Below are 13,969 nucleotides of genomic sequence, written 5' to 3' on the forward strand. Positions count from 1 at the left end.
ACATCAGAGACTACAGATAGTGCTTAGGAATTTCGTAAACCATACTAAAATGCTTAATTCGGCTTAAAGTGCACGTATGTATGTTCAGATTCACACTGAAGTACCTGATATACATCTTTTCTATGTGGTTTGCGGGATACCAATTTCTTTGGCGTACCAGTACTGTGGAATCTCAATTTTGGTTCTTTATAATGGTATAATGTCATTCGTCCCAGAAAATGTCAATGTGCACTTGAAATTGAACGAAGTCGAAACACGCAAATAGATAGGAATGATCACTTCGTTTCAAATAAATCGACTGCCTTAGCAGAAAAGATTAATGGAAGCAAATTTCTCTAGCAAACCGACACAAATAACTACATTAAAATGATTAAAGGTTGCTTGCTAATAATGTGGAAATATTATAAAAGCAGAAATTTGAAACTACTAACTTATTTTATTCTTTCATGATTATGGGAATGTATATTTATTCACTTGATGACACCCGTCCAGAGAAATTTGTTTTGTTTTCATTCAGTGTGGGACCTGTAAACGAAGAGAGAACAGCAATATCACGAAACATATACATGGGTCACATGGAGAGTGACCTCCACTATAACTCAGATTGCTCTGTGCATGTGCAAATCTGGCAGCTTGGGCCCACCAGGGAAATTTTTCCGAGTAGTATCTGGTTACCTGCTGCTACTGCTCATACGGCAAACAGTCACACTTCAAGTAACCAGAAGTGGGAGAAGGTACTGATCACATACGAATTCACCTCTGCGTATGTGCATGAGCCCACTGGCAACTGCTGAAACGAACCTTGTGCAAACAGCACTCATTGAAGTGCACCTGTCCATGGCTGTGCATAGCAGGATAAAGCAGCTTTGAGCAAGTGATGCATATGGTCCACCCTCCCATTACTGGAGGGATGGTAGTTCGTAGGCAACATGTTTACAACCACAGAAGCACAAAAATTCCTCAGACAGATGCCAATTGAGGGATAGCAAATTGGTAAATGCAAGACGAAACAGTAGCATAGGTGACTGAAGTAACTGAGATGTTGGAAAGGAACCATCTCAGGCCATCTAGAAAAACTGTTCACCTGTGTAATCACAAAACAAAGCCCTCAAATGGGGGATGGGGACCGATTATATTATCTTGATGCTGTGTGAACCTTAAAGATTGTGAAGGAAAAACGTGCAAAGGGACTGGTATGTGTTGAGAGACTTTACACTTTTGGCACTTGTCCAGCTCCAAGCCTAACAATGACAATCCTTCTCCACATCCAGCTACATAATTTTGTTTAATAACAACTTTATAGGTGCCCTGATCCCTGGGTGTGCTAAACTGCGGAATGTATCAAAAGCAGCTTAACGCCATCTCGCTAGGATCAAGAGGATGCTATTGTTCAATGTGCTACACAAAGCACAGAGCTCTGCAGCAGCATGTGTTCCAGACACAGTCTAGTTGAAGCAGGTTCTGCTCGACAGTGTAGGAGGAAGGGGTCAGCCTCCTGCTCATTAGCCATCACTGCCCAGTCAATAATGGAGACAGCTGCACAGTTGTGAGACAAACAATTGGCTACCATACTCAGCTGCCCTACAGTGTGGTTGATAGTCACAGAAATTCGGCATGGCGCACTTTCTGGGGGAAATTGAGCTGCGTTTCCCATATGAAAACAGAAACCAGTTGTTTTTGGTCCATATAAATTTCAGACACTTGGTCCTCCAGCCATTTTCAAAATTCTTGACCCTCACAAAAAATGGCTAATTGCTCCCTGTCAAAGATACTCCAATTTCTCTGTTGCTCTTATAGATTTTTCGATAAATATGCCAAAGGTTTCCATGTCAACAAAAGTGTTTGCTGTAACACTGTGCCTGCTGCTATCTGACTTGCAACCACTAATGAGACAATAGGCGTGCCAAGAACAGAATGGATTAACATCATAGCATTAGCTATAGCCGTTTTGAGAACTTCATATGCTTTAGTGACCTAAGTTTCCAATGGACTTTCGTACTTCCCCACATACTCTTGCCCTTAAGCAGTTCATTGATGGGACCTTGCGCTTCTGCTAAAAAGGGGAAAATGCATATGCAATACTCTGAGAAATGGTGAAGACATCTAAAAGTCACAGGCAATCACATCCAGATGATATCAACTACTTTATCAGGATTGGGAGAAATGCCAGCTTGTGAGGCAATATAACCAAGGAGTTTACCCGCTTACTCACAAAACACACATTTATCTTTAATCCCATAACTGTCCAGTCTTTTGAGCAGTGCACCAACTGCGTGATGTGCTCCTCTTTCGTATGAGAGAATACCAATACATCATGAACATAACATTGAGTCCAAATGTATAGATGAGATGGCGCAGCTAAAGTACTTCTTCTTAGAATTAGAGGATGCTGGAAAATATAAAACTGTACCCACCAAGGAATCCTATAAACTGATTTTTGATAATATGGTACAATCAACTTACCAAATGTAACGACAGCATTGCAAATATATGGAAGTCTGACGAATACATATCTCAAAGGTGAATGTAACTTTTCTAAATTAAAACTAATCAGAAACTGTCGTCATTCATCAATGTTTCACAAGGGTTTAAATTCACTGAATGTAATGGCGACTGAAAATGATATGTTGGAGAAGGTCAACTTTCAAGATATTTTAAATGATTTTGTATCTAAAAAACGTGGAAGAGTTAATATTGTACTTTACAAAAGATTTAATAAAAAATACACATGTTTTCCTTTCACTTGTTTCAATTTTTTATTGAATAGGGTGATCGCATACCTTCATAATATAAAAAAGCTTAATTATGAATGAAATTGCGTTGTGATAGAAAAAGTATATTTTACCAAGTTAGAATAGAGTAAAGGGGCCCTAAGAGGTGCACTGCCTAGAGATCCTGACATGGGTAATATAACCCTGTATTAAGGAAACGAGTGGCATTCAAACTGGTATCGAAGTCAAACATGGGCAGGGGTACTCATCAGGTAGTATGAATCTTGAGGTCTCTACAAGCCCCACAAATCCGCCATGATCCACCTTTTTTCTTCACCATTTGTAATGGTGTCACTCATGAACTGTGTGATCTTGACACCATCCCATCAGCAAACATTTCATTAAATGCAGCCTGTGTAACAGTTTCTCAGGAGGCAGACTTCTACATCATGTAGCCACAAGTTGAACAGAAGAAGTTCCTTTGTGATGTTTAGTAGAATGTTTCAACTTACTCTTAGCCACAATGGAATATGTCACTTCCAGGAACTCCTACAGGAGTAACTAACTGAGGTTACGTCCGCCATGGAGGGCGTGAAGCAGAAGGGGAAGTGCCCAGCCCCCATGCAGCATTTGCATCATGCAGGCATCATAACACATCAAGTGTTTCTTCCAACCTTTCTGCTGTAGCCGCCACACATAGATTCAGATGAAATTTTTTTTCACACAGGACCATAACATTCTTCGTTTCCTAGGCATATAGCAGATTGATGTCGCAAATTTTTGCGTCGAGCATCATGTCAGGGTGACCGCGAAATTACACCCATTAACACACAATAAGATACCAGAAGAAATAAAAGTTGCTGTATATCCAGTATCTAAAATTAAACAAAAGGCATTTATAATGAAGCACTGACTCCATTCTGTAAAAGAATTTCTGTATATGTAACGAAAAAGATTATTTAAACATTAAATTATAAGAATGGGTAGCTAATTTGAATTTTTCTTACTATTTCCTTTTAGTACATATTACTGCAAGTTTTCTTTGACCTGTCCAATATCAGTTCTACAATTTATGTTGTATGATAGTGCACAGTGTTAAATTGTTGGGATTACAGTTTGATAATAAATTCAAGTGGGAGGAGCACACCACAGAACTGCTGAAGCGTATTAAGAAATATCTATTTGCAATGCGAATTGTGTCAGACACAGGGGATATAAAAACGAAAAAGCTGGCATACTATGCTTACTTTCATTCCATAATGTCTTATGGGATAATTTTTTCGGGTAATGGGTAATTCATCAAGCCAAGCTAAAGTTTTCTGGGCACAAAAACGTGCAGTAAGATTTATATGTGGTGTTAACTCAAGAACATCCTGCAAAAGTCTCTTTAGGGAACTAAGGATACTAACTACCGCTTCTCAATGTATTTATTCCTTAATGAAATTTCTCATTAAAAATATATCACTTTTTCAAACCAACAGCTCAATTAATGGAATCAATACTATAAATAAGAATAATCTTCTCAAGGATTTAAAGTCACTTAATCTTGTACAAAAAAGTGTGCATTATTCAGGAACACACATTTTCAATAACTTGCCAGCAGCCATAAAAAGCTTAACAGCCAATGAAATTCTGTTTAAGAGAAGCCTGAAGGATTTATTGGTGGCCAACTCCTTCTACTTGCTTGATGAATTTCTGATTAGAACCAACTGATTTATATATATATATAACTTCTGCACAATTTCAGTGCAGTAATGCGTTCACTGTAAATAAGTGTGTGTGTGTGTGTGTGTGTGTGTGTGTGTGTGTGTGTGTGTGTATGTGTGTGTATGTGTGTGTGTAAGTAAAATCTAACTTCTGCACCAGTTCAGTGGAGTAATGTATTCATTGTAAATAAGTATTATAGTAGTTGTATTACACGTTTATTACCTTATAAATAAACAAATAAATAAACTTTTTATTTTAAATTCAGTGCATTAGTATTTGTAAAATGATTCTTTCATATAGCGTTCATTAAAAAATGACGAACATGTCACTTGGGACCTGTGGAATGGTACATTAGCTCATTTGTTTGAGTTGTAAATATTTGTCATGAATTATTGTTTTTCTGACATGTTCTACATCCTGGAGGACCTCCTCACTACAGACCAATTGGAATGAAAATAAATCTAATCTGATATAACTGGATCAAAACAAATCAGTCAGCCAATCAGTCTCGCTTGTATACAGGACACATTACTATCTCTTTTCAACTCCCAAAATATCAGCTCCACAACATATTAGGATTGTACATTAGACAAAACCAGAATGGGTGCAGAGAATATCACCATCAAAAGCACATAAAAGACAAAAGGTCACTTGCAAACCCTTAGATTAAGAATTGTTTTTATCTTAAAGCATCCTCAACTCTATCAATTCTCAGTGTATCTGACACATTTCTACTGCTAGTACTCTGGGGGAAACTCGTGGAACTTTTTGGTGTTGCATTCTGTTATGTCTTATTATACTGTACTCGCAGCCAAATGGGATCAATAGATATTAGAATGAGAGAGTCTCGTATATCAAATTTCCGTCAACATAGCTGGATGTACACTGTCACATTTATTGTTGGGAACAGCTCGGCCAGAAACAAGAATGACCAATAGCACTGACAGCATTCACGCCAGCTCACATGACATTGCTGGTCTGCTACTTGTGTCCTTTCTGTATTATAACTTGCATGTTATGACATTACGCTGTTTCAAGGCATGGCGCATCGATAATTTATCACAGCCGCAATTCTTGGTATAATTTATTACAATTAAATGTCAGTTAATGGCACATCAGTAGTAAAGAGCCTCATGAGATCCAAACATAAGCAATATCTAAGACAAGATTTTGCTATGAACGGTGTGAACTTGTAGTTAAGTTGCGTAATTGCGAATACGAAAATACTGGGGGCTTCTTAGACTTGTCATCATCAATATCTTACAAATTAAGCGTGAAACACGGAAATCTGAGGGAATATTCAAAACACTTTGACTATCTGGTAAAAACAAATGACCATTCAGAACAAAAAAACACATAAAATGTGACACATATCTGACAATTAAATGGTGACATAGTCTCACTTCAGCTGTATATAAAGTATAATGCAAAATTTACAGCCTACTTATTTTAGGAGACTTCTTTTTCAGTCAAGAATGTATCCCAATAAAACACATATTCTAGTATTTACAGACATATTTGCTCCAGTTACTTTCAACAGAAAAGTAAGAAGTTTATTTTTCTGGTAGTGAATTGTAATTTTCTGCACAAATTAGAATATATTTCAACAACCAGCACATTTATTTAGCACTGAGGGAGCTTCTTAAGTACTGTTTGTAATACATACTGCTATGTAAACAAATAGTACTAAGTGGGCAGGTTCTCACTTTCAAAGAAAGAAAACTCAGCAATAGTTACCAAATTTGCAATGACTGAACCAGTTGAACATATAATGAGCTGCTGTTTTAATGTGTTTCCTAGAATGGCTGCTGCAGTCACGATGGTACCTTGTCAACAGAGACATCTATCGATACCAAACTATCGATTTCAAAGTATGAATTTAAAAGGAGTGCAGCCACTGTATCTCTTACAATGTATATGTAAATAAAGGTATGTGACTGCACAGATTGAGGGTTGGACTTCCTCAACTTCTAAATCGGAAGATTCCTCTACCTGGGCTCCTCTCAGGGTGCAATCGACGGCTCCCCCATCGCCATCTGCCGCTGCCGCTGCCACTGCCGTCTGCCGCTGGCGTCCGTGCTCCGGCCGCCGCAGCCGCCGCCGCCGCAGCTGCCCAGTGCTCGCCGCCGCCGTCCGTCCTCCAGTCGCCTTCCGTCCTCCAGCCGCCGTCCGATGCTCGCCGCCGCTGTCACCACTCGATGCTCGCTGCCGCTGCCTACTCCCGTATTAGTTCTTTTCCCTTTTTGGTGACCTTGTCATCAGTGGACGCTGCATTCCACCATGGACGCCCCCACTACCACCATCATTTACACCTCCCCTTCCCCTTGACAAACCGTTTCTTTGCGGAGTGCCTCCTCTGGACTTACTTCGCCTACTCCACCACACCTCCTCTTAGTCCCCACAACTTCTATCTCCTACCCATCTCTGTCCACCTGTATGTTGACCCTGCTCCTGCTCATGCTCGTGCTCCTTGTTCTGCTCCTGCCCCTGCTCCTGCTTCTGCCCCCCTCCCGTCACTATCAGCCGCTGGGAAGACTTTCCCCCATTCCCTGCCAGCCCTGCTACAACTGCCCCTGCTTCACCCACTAGAGTCACCGCCCACCATGCCACAGTCGCGCACAGCCTCCATTCACAGTGCAACCACCTCACAAGAGGGGCCTGCCTCCCAGCACCTCCCAATCCAACAAGTCCCTTATCCCTCCTTCCAGGCCAAACCCACCAAAAAGCTTCCCAAGCCATGCATCACTCACCCCTTTCCTTACCTCCTCTTCTCCTCTTGAGCCCCAACCCCGTTGTCCTCCACTGCCCCTCACTGCCATGATCACAAAACTCAGCCCTGTGGTCGTGGAGCCAGAGGTATTGGCAAAACTGAATGCCCACCCCACCCTAGAAATCTGCTCGGCCCACTGCATTTACAACAACTCTGGCCCTACCTACCTGAGTCATGTCTTTACTGAGACTGCCTCCTCCATAGATCACCTCCTCACTCAAGAAGACGATTTTCAACTATGGTCACCCCTATAGCCTGTTCTGTTCCCCTCCTCAATCCTACTGCTGCCAATGCTGCTCCTCTAAAACGACCACCTTACCCAAAACAGGAAGAACGCCCCCCCCACCTGTCCCTACTGTAAAGCCTCCTACTTCTTTAAATAGTGTCCTAACGACCACTCTCCTCCCTCCTGGAACACCTGCTATGAACCCCACCCCACCTGTTCCTCCAAATGCAAAGCCAAACCCCCTCCCACCAACCCTGAGTTCACTGTCCCTGTTTGCCCCATCGACCAGCCCATCCACCCCAACGATTCCTTCCACCTTCCCCCTACAGCTGAAGACACCATCCAGTTCCTGACCATCGTACTGCAGAATATCCAACACACCACATCCTCCAGCAGATCTCTCCTGCCACCCGCTCCATCTTCCATTTGAATACCTACAACACTTACTCCCACAACCAGGCCCACTTTACCTTCACCCACCTAGACACCCTCGTTTAAGCCCCTCTCTCCTCCTCCCCCCACTCTCTTCTCCCCTCCGACCTCCTGGCATGTCAACAGTATTGTCTCCTCTACTTAAACATTTACTCCTTCCCTGCCAACAAATGCCTCTTCATGCATACCCTGTCCCAGCGCAAATTCGACTCCTTCATCCTTAATGAAAATCTGCTCCAGCGTCACCATGTTGTTTGCACCTCTGCCTAACTCCTCAACCGTGACAACCCCCTTCCGCTCATATGAGATGGGGTTGCTATTGGCCACCTCAACCATCTCCCTGTCTGGCCACAACCTCTACTCAATGACCCGACTGAACACCTTCTCCTCAGCAACTTTTTTCCCTCCCTCACTATCATCTGTGCCACTACCTATATTCGTCCCGCATCGCCTCACCCCTATGACTTCATTTCCTACGTTGACTGTACCTTCTCCACCAATGTGAATGTTACCAACCTCAAAACCCACAGACGTGACCCTGACATGCTTTGGCGGTGGCATCAGTTCCTTTCCACCCTCCACTGTGAGCTTGTTCCTCTCAAGCAGCATGCCTGCCCTGAAAGTAACTCCACCCCAGATGTCATCCTCACTTCACCCAACTTTCTTGGTCTCATCGCCGCCAACGTCCTCGATCCCATTGGCAGTAACCACCTCCCCATCCTTCTCACCATCTCGTCCTCCCATGGCCCCCCTCCTGCTCTACAACCTGCTGCCCCTCCGAAGTTCATCCATGATTACTGCTGTGCTGAAATGGATGCTAACCAGGAATCCATTGCCTCACAGGTCGAAAGCCACCTCCTTACCTTCCACCATCCCACTGCCATCACCTATGCCTCTTCCTTTCTCCAGTAAACCATCACTGACTCTATGGAAGTCCATGTTCCTGCAAAACACATTCACCTCAACACTCTGGGCTTCCTCCACAGGCCGTCCTCCTCCTCCGTGAATCCTGTAGGCTATCGCTCCTTACTCCTCACTTGTGACTGGGATGCACTCCTCCACCACTGGCAATTACGACGACATATCCAGAATTTACCCACAGCAAAGAAACGCCGAGACTGGCGCCAGAAATATATGCACCTCAACTCCGCACACCCTGTCAACTCCTCCAAGTACTGGTTCAAATGGTTCAAATGGCTCTGAGCGCTATACGACTTAACTTCTCAGGTCATCAGTTGCCTAGAACTTAGAACTACATAAGCCTAACTAACCTAAGGACATCACACACATCCATACCCGAGGCGGGATTTGAACCTGCAACCGTAGCGGTCGCCCGGTTCCAGACTGTAGCGTCTAGAACTGCACGGCCACTCTGGCCGGCCCAAGTACTGGTCTGTCTTCCACCACCTTATTGGTAGCCGTCCCACAATACATTACCCTCTCCTCCATGACAACCGCCCCTTCCCTGATAACCTCAGAAAGGCTAATCTTTTTGGTTCCCACCTCTCTGAGGTCTCCTCCATTCCTGACGATTCCCATGTTGATTACTCCCTCTTCCCCACCATCCTTGAAAACACTGATATATCTGTCCCACCTAGATCAGTTAGCGCCCTCAGACATAAACACTCCCATCACTGCACATGACATCACACTCGTCCTCCACTCCAAATGCAACACCACCCCTGGTCATGAGGGTATCACCTACTGCCACCTTGTGGAATCCCCACCGCCCTTCCTGGCTGCTCTTGCTACCCTGTATAACGTCCTCCTCTCCACCAGCAATTACACTGACATCCCATGACCTGCTGTGGCATAAACTCAATAAACCCCCCGCTGACATCTGCCTCATCTCCATGTTCAGTAAGGTCTTAGAGTCCATCCTTTACCACAGTATTCATCACCACCTTAATCAGCACCTCCTTCCCCTTACCCAGTGTGGCTTCTGGTCCTATTTCTCAGCCAACAACCAGCTCCTTAACCTTACCAATCTTCTTTCTCAGCAACTTAACTCCCATCAATCTTTGTTTCCCTTGACCTCCAGAAAAGCTACGACAATTTCCATTGTCTAAATTTACAATGTTTTTATATTCCCCTGTCCATATGGGGCAGGGGCATCAAATTACAATAAATGAAACAAAACCAGAAACTCGTCCAAAACGAAGCAATCCTACTAGCTGTCGAAACCTTGAATGCTGTTGGTTATTCACATTTCAGGCCAAGGTGATAAGACTTTCGTTTGAATAGTTCCCAGCAGGCTCACATTCATATGCAGAGCTGAAGCCACATATGTGCAGGGCCTTCTCCCACTTCAGGCTACTTGAAGCGTAGCTATTACCTGTACGAACAGTAACAGGCAGCAACCAAATGAGATGCCAGCAACTGCACCATAAAAAAATTTCTGGCGCGCCGAAGTTGCTAGAACAGTCGGAGTTGTAGTGGGTGTAGTCTCCATATGTCCCGTATTTATGTTTCGTGATTTTGCTTTTTTCACTTCGTTTATGCTCTCACATCACGTGAAAACAAAACCGATTTCTGTGGCTAGGAGCTATCAAGTTGAAACACATTCACATAATCAAGAAAGACTAAAATAATGAGTTACTAATTTCCATTTTCAGATTTTAATTTATTTTCACATTATTAGCAGTCAAGTGTTAATCGTTATGTGAAAGAATAAAGTTAATTTTGTCAGTTTGCTAAAGAAATTTGGCTTTTATTAGTTTTTCCTTCAGAGGCAATCAATTTATTTTAAACAAACTGTTTCATTACTCATTATTCGCTAGTTTCAACTGTTCACTGAATTTCAAGTGCAAGTTTTCATTTTCTGGCACGTAAGGCATTAAGCCATAATAAAGAGCAGAACATGAGGTAATACAGTAATGCCACTGCAACACATTTGGCATTCTGAAAACCACATTGAAAAGCTTAATAACAGGTACTTCAGTGTGAATCTGGGTATATGAATGTGCACTTAAAGCCGAATTATGAATATTAGTATGGTTTACGAAATTCCAATGCTGGTGGAGTATTCTCTATTGTTCTTTTTCTTTTATGACATAATGAAAGGTCTCTTAATTCTGTATATGTACAAATATAAGTAAATGTTCACTTGAAGATGAATAAACATGCAAATTTGGTCATTAGCATTGAATAAATATTTTGTTTCAAGTATACTGACAGCTTTTGCAGAATTTTACAGATCTGCCTTCTGTGAAACACTGTTTCGGCCATGAATTTATATTTATTGCTACAGTACAGTTTAAGCTACCAGTTATCCAATTTATTGCCTTCACAGATAGCTTTGTTAATTTTTTTATGATTTAAAGCAGTCGTGAAATAACTTCGTATCCTCAGTTCTGGCGTATACAAGCAACTGTTTTTTTGATTTTATGCAAAAAGTTGTATTCCTACGTACTAGCTTTTTGCAGTGGTGTGTACACTTAAAAGCGATTGTAAAAGCAACATAGCGGTATTGCAGAGAACGAATTAAAAACAAATTCTACATTAAAGTCACCAAGCATCAAATTATTAGTTTTGAAATGAATATTATGCCAGAACTGCTTCCTTATTTTGCATTCCTTATCGGAATATGATATGATAAAACAACTGCCATAAGTACAATGACTCTGTGTGTCCCCTCTGAATATGCTGCACAATGTCACCTGATGCCCCAAAACGACACACAAAATCAGGAGCAGAGATAATTTTTTTCTTGTGGAAGGAAGTGTGGTGGTGGTTAATTTCTGTTCAAGTAGAAGGTATTCATTCAGATCAGTATACCAAGATATCAGCAACTGACATGTTAGAAACTTTTCCAAACAGTTTGCATCGACTGAAAAGTATAGTACATGTGACTGGAAATCAAAGTGCTGTTACAGAAAAACTGTGACACATATTGATGATTGTACGAATTATTGGCGACATCCATACTAAGTGTTTTGTTCTACATATTAATTCCTCTCTTCCTAACCGCTGGACTTATCTCAAGCGAATTCGGCACAAAAAACTTAACTCATTGAGTATCAGCACTGTAAGGTTTATAACCTCCTAGCTTCATTAGGAGCGTAGATAAGGGCAAAAACATGGTTTTTTCAAACCCTGTCATATAGGCAGTCCTGAACGACAGGCGAGTTGTATGGGAATAGCAGACTAGCCTCCACATGGTGCATCCAGGGCAACATGACTTGTCACGGCTTGATAGTATAAAAATGGTTAAAATGGCTCTGAGCACTATGGGACTTACCTTCTGAGGTCATCAGTCCCCTAGAACTTAGAATTACTTAAACCTAACTAACCTAAGGACATCACACACATCCATTCCGAAGGCAGGATTCGAACCTGCGACCGTAGTGGTGGCGTGGTTCCATACTGAAGCGCCAGGAACTGCTCGGCCACTCTGGCTGGCTTAATAGTATACCTGCTGCTGGACCTAAACGGGATTTCCCAGTTTCCTAGAAATACACCATAATGAATACCAATGCAAATGATAAAACAAACAGTTCTTATCAGAACCAGCGGAAGAGGGGCATTGGAGATGTCTTGAAAATACTACAACTGAACATAGCAGGTGCAAGTAGATCAAATGCAGATTACCTACAAAAGATCCTGAATGATCACTCTGTTAATGTAGTTTTACTTCAGGAAACACTCTGTGCTGATGAGACACAACTAAGAAACAGATGAAAAGTACCTGGTTTTGCCCTAGCTGCTGCCACATATCATGCTTCATATGGCACTGCCACCTATGTCAGGATAACATCGAGACAGTGAGGCAAACATGTATGTCACACACATTAAAATTCCTAATATATAAATTATAAACCTCTATAAGCCTCCAACCTTGGAATGACAACACAATCCGCAGTTATGGGAGACCCCAGCTGTCAGAGCACTCAATGGGGATATAACCAAGACTGCGTATAAGTATGCAAATGGGCAGAGACACAGAATACTTGTCTAATATATGATCCCAAAGACAGGGGCACATTCCATTCTGCTAGGTGGGGTAGAGGCTACTGTCCAGATTTGTGCTTTGTCACAAAAGATGTATAAAATAGACCTTTACGTTGCAACAAGAATGTCCTCTCAGATTTCCCTCACAGTCAACACAGGCATTTTCTGCCCAACGCGGGGACACAAATTCCTGTCAACAGATCGATTCTTAAACTCCAACGAAATTTTGGTAAATCTAACTGGGAGAACTATACTTCTGAGCTAGAATTTAACATTCTATGGATTCCTCCAAAAGCAGAAAATTATGGGCGATTCGTGGGACTGCTATTATCCATCGCCAGAAAGCATGGCCCCAGGGGCTATCGGAAACCATACATTCCTGGATGGAGTCAGGAATGCAGTGCTCTCTATAAATAATACCTGGAGAATGCCGTCCCTGATGTCACTGACGAGCTTTTACAATGTTTGGACTCAGTTCGGCGAGAAAAATGGACATATTAATGGATGAAATGAGTTTCGAACAATCCAGTGGAAAGGCATGGCACTTACTCTCAAGACTGGGTGTGACTTCAATGAAAACAGTACACAGTAGTGGTGATATAACTCCCAGAGATGTTGCCAACAGAATTTTGAAACTTACACATAGAACGCCAGAAATAGACAAAAAGGACACCAGATAAATCAGAGCAGAACTGAACAGTGTCGAAGGAAGAACACATGAAACTGAATTTTGAGACATACGAGATGTCCAAGGTCCTTAAGGACACAAAAAAGGTAAAGCCGCAGGCATCGACGGTGTATACCTAGAATTTTTGAATCATTGTGGCCCCAATGTTCTACGATGGATGACAGAGTTCTTCAACAACATATTACAGACTGGAAGGCTGCCAGCCCTTTTTAAGAGATGTTCTACAATGGATAACAGAATTCTTCAACAACATACGAGGGTCGGTCAAAAAGTAATGCCTCCCATTTTTTTTCTACTTAAAAAAATTAAGTTAAGTGAAAAATTTGAATTTGGCGCCATTCCTCAAACCTTCTTCTGCAATCCACTGCAGTAGTAACTTTCTGTGTCAACAGGTGGCAGCACAGCAGAAGTTTGTAAGATGGTCGACATCGATGTTCGTTTGAGACAGCGTTGTGTGATTGAATTCTTGAATGCAGAAGGTGAAA

This window comes from Schistocerca gregaria, chromosome 1, assembly GCF_023897955.1.
Source record: "Schistocerca gregaria isolate iqSchGreg1 chromosome 1, iqSchGreg1.2, whole genome shotgun sequence".
NCBI classification, from domain to species: domain Eukaryota; kingdom Metazoa; phylum Arthropoda; class Insecta; order Orthoptera; family Acrididae; genus Schistocerca; species Schistocerca gregaria.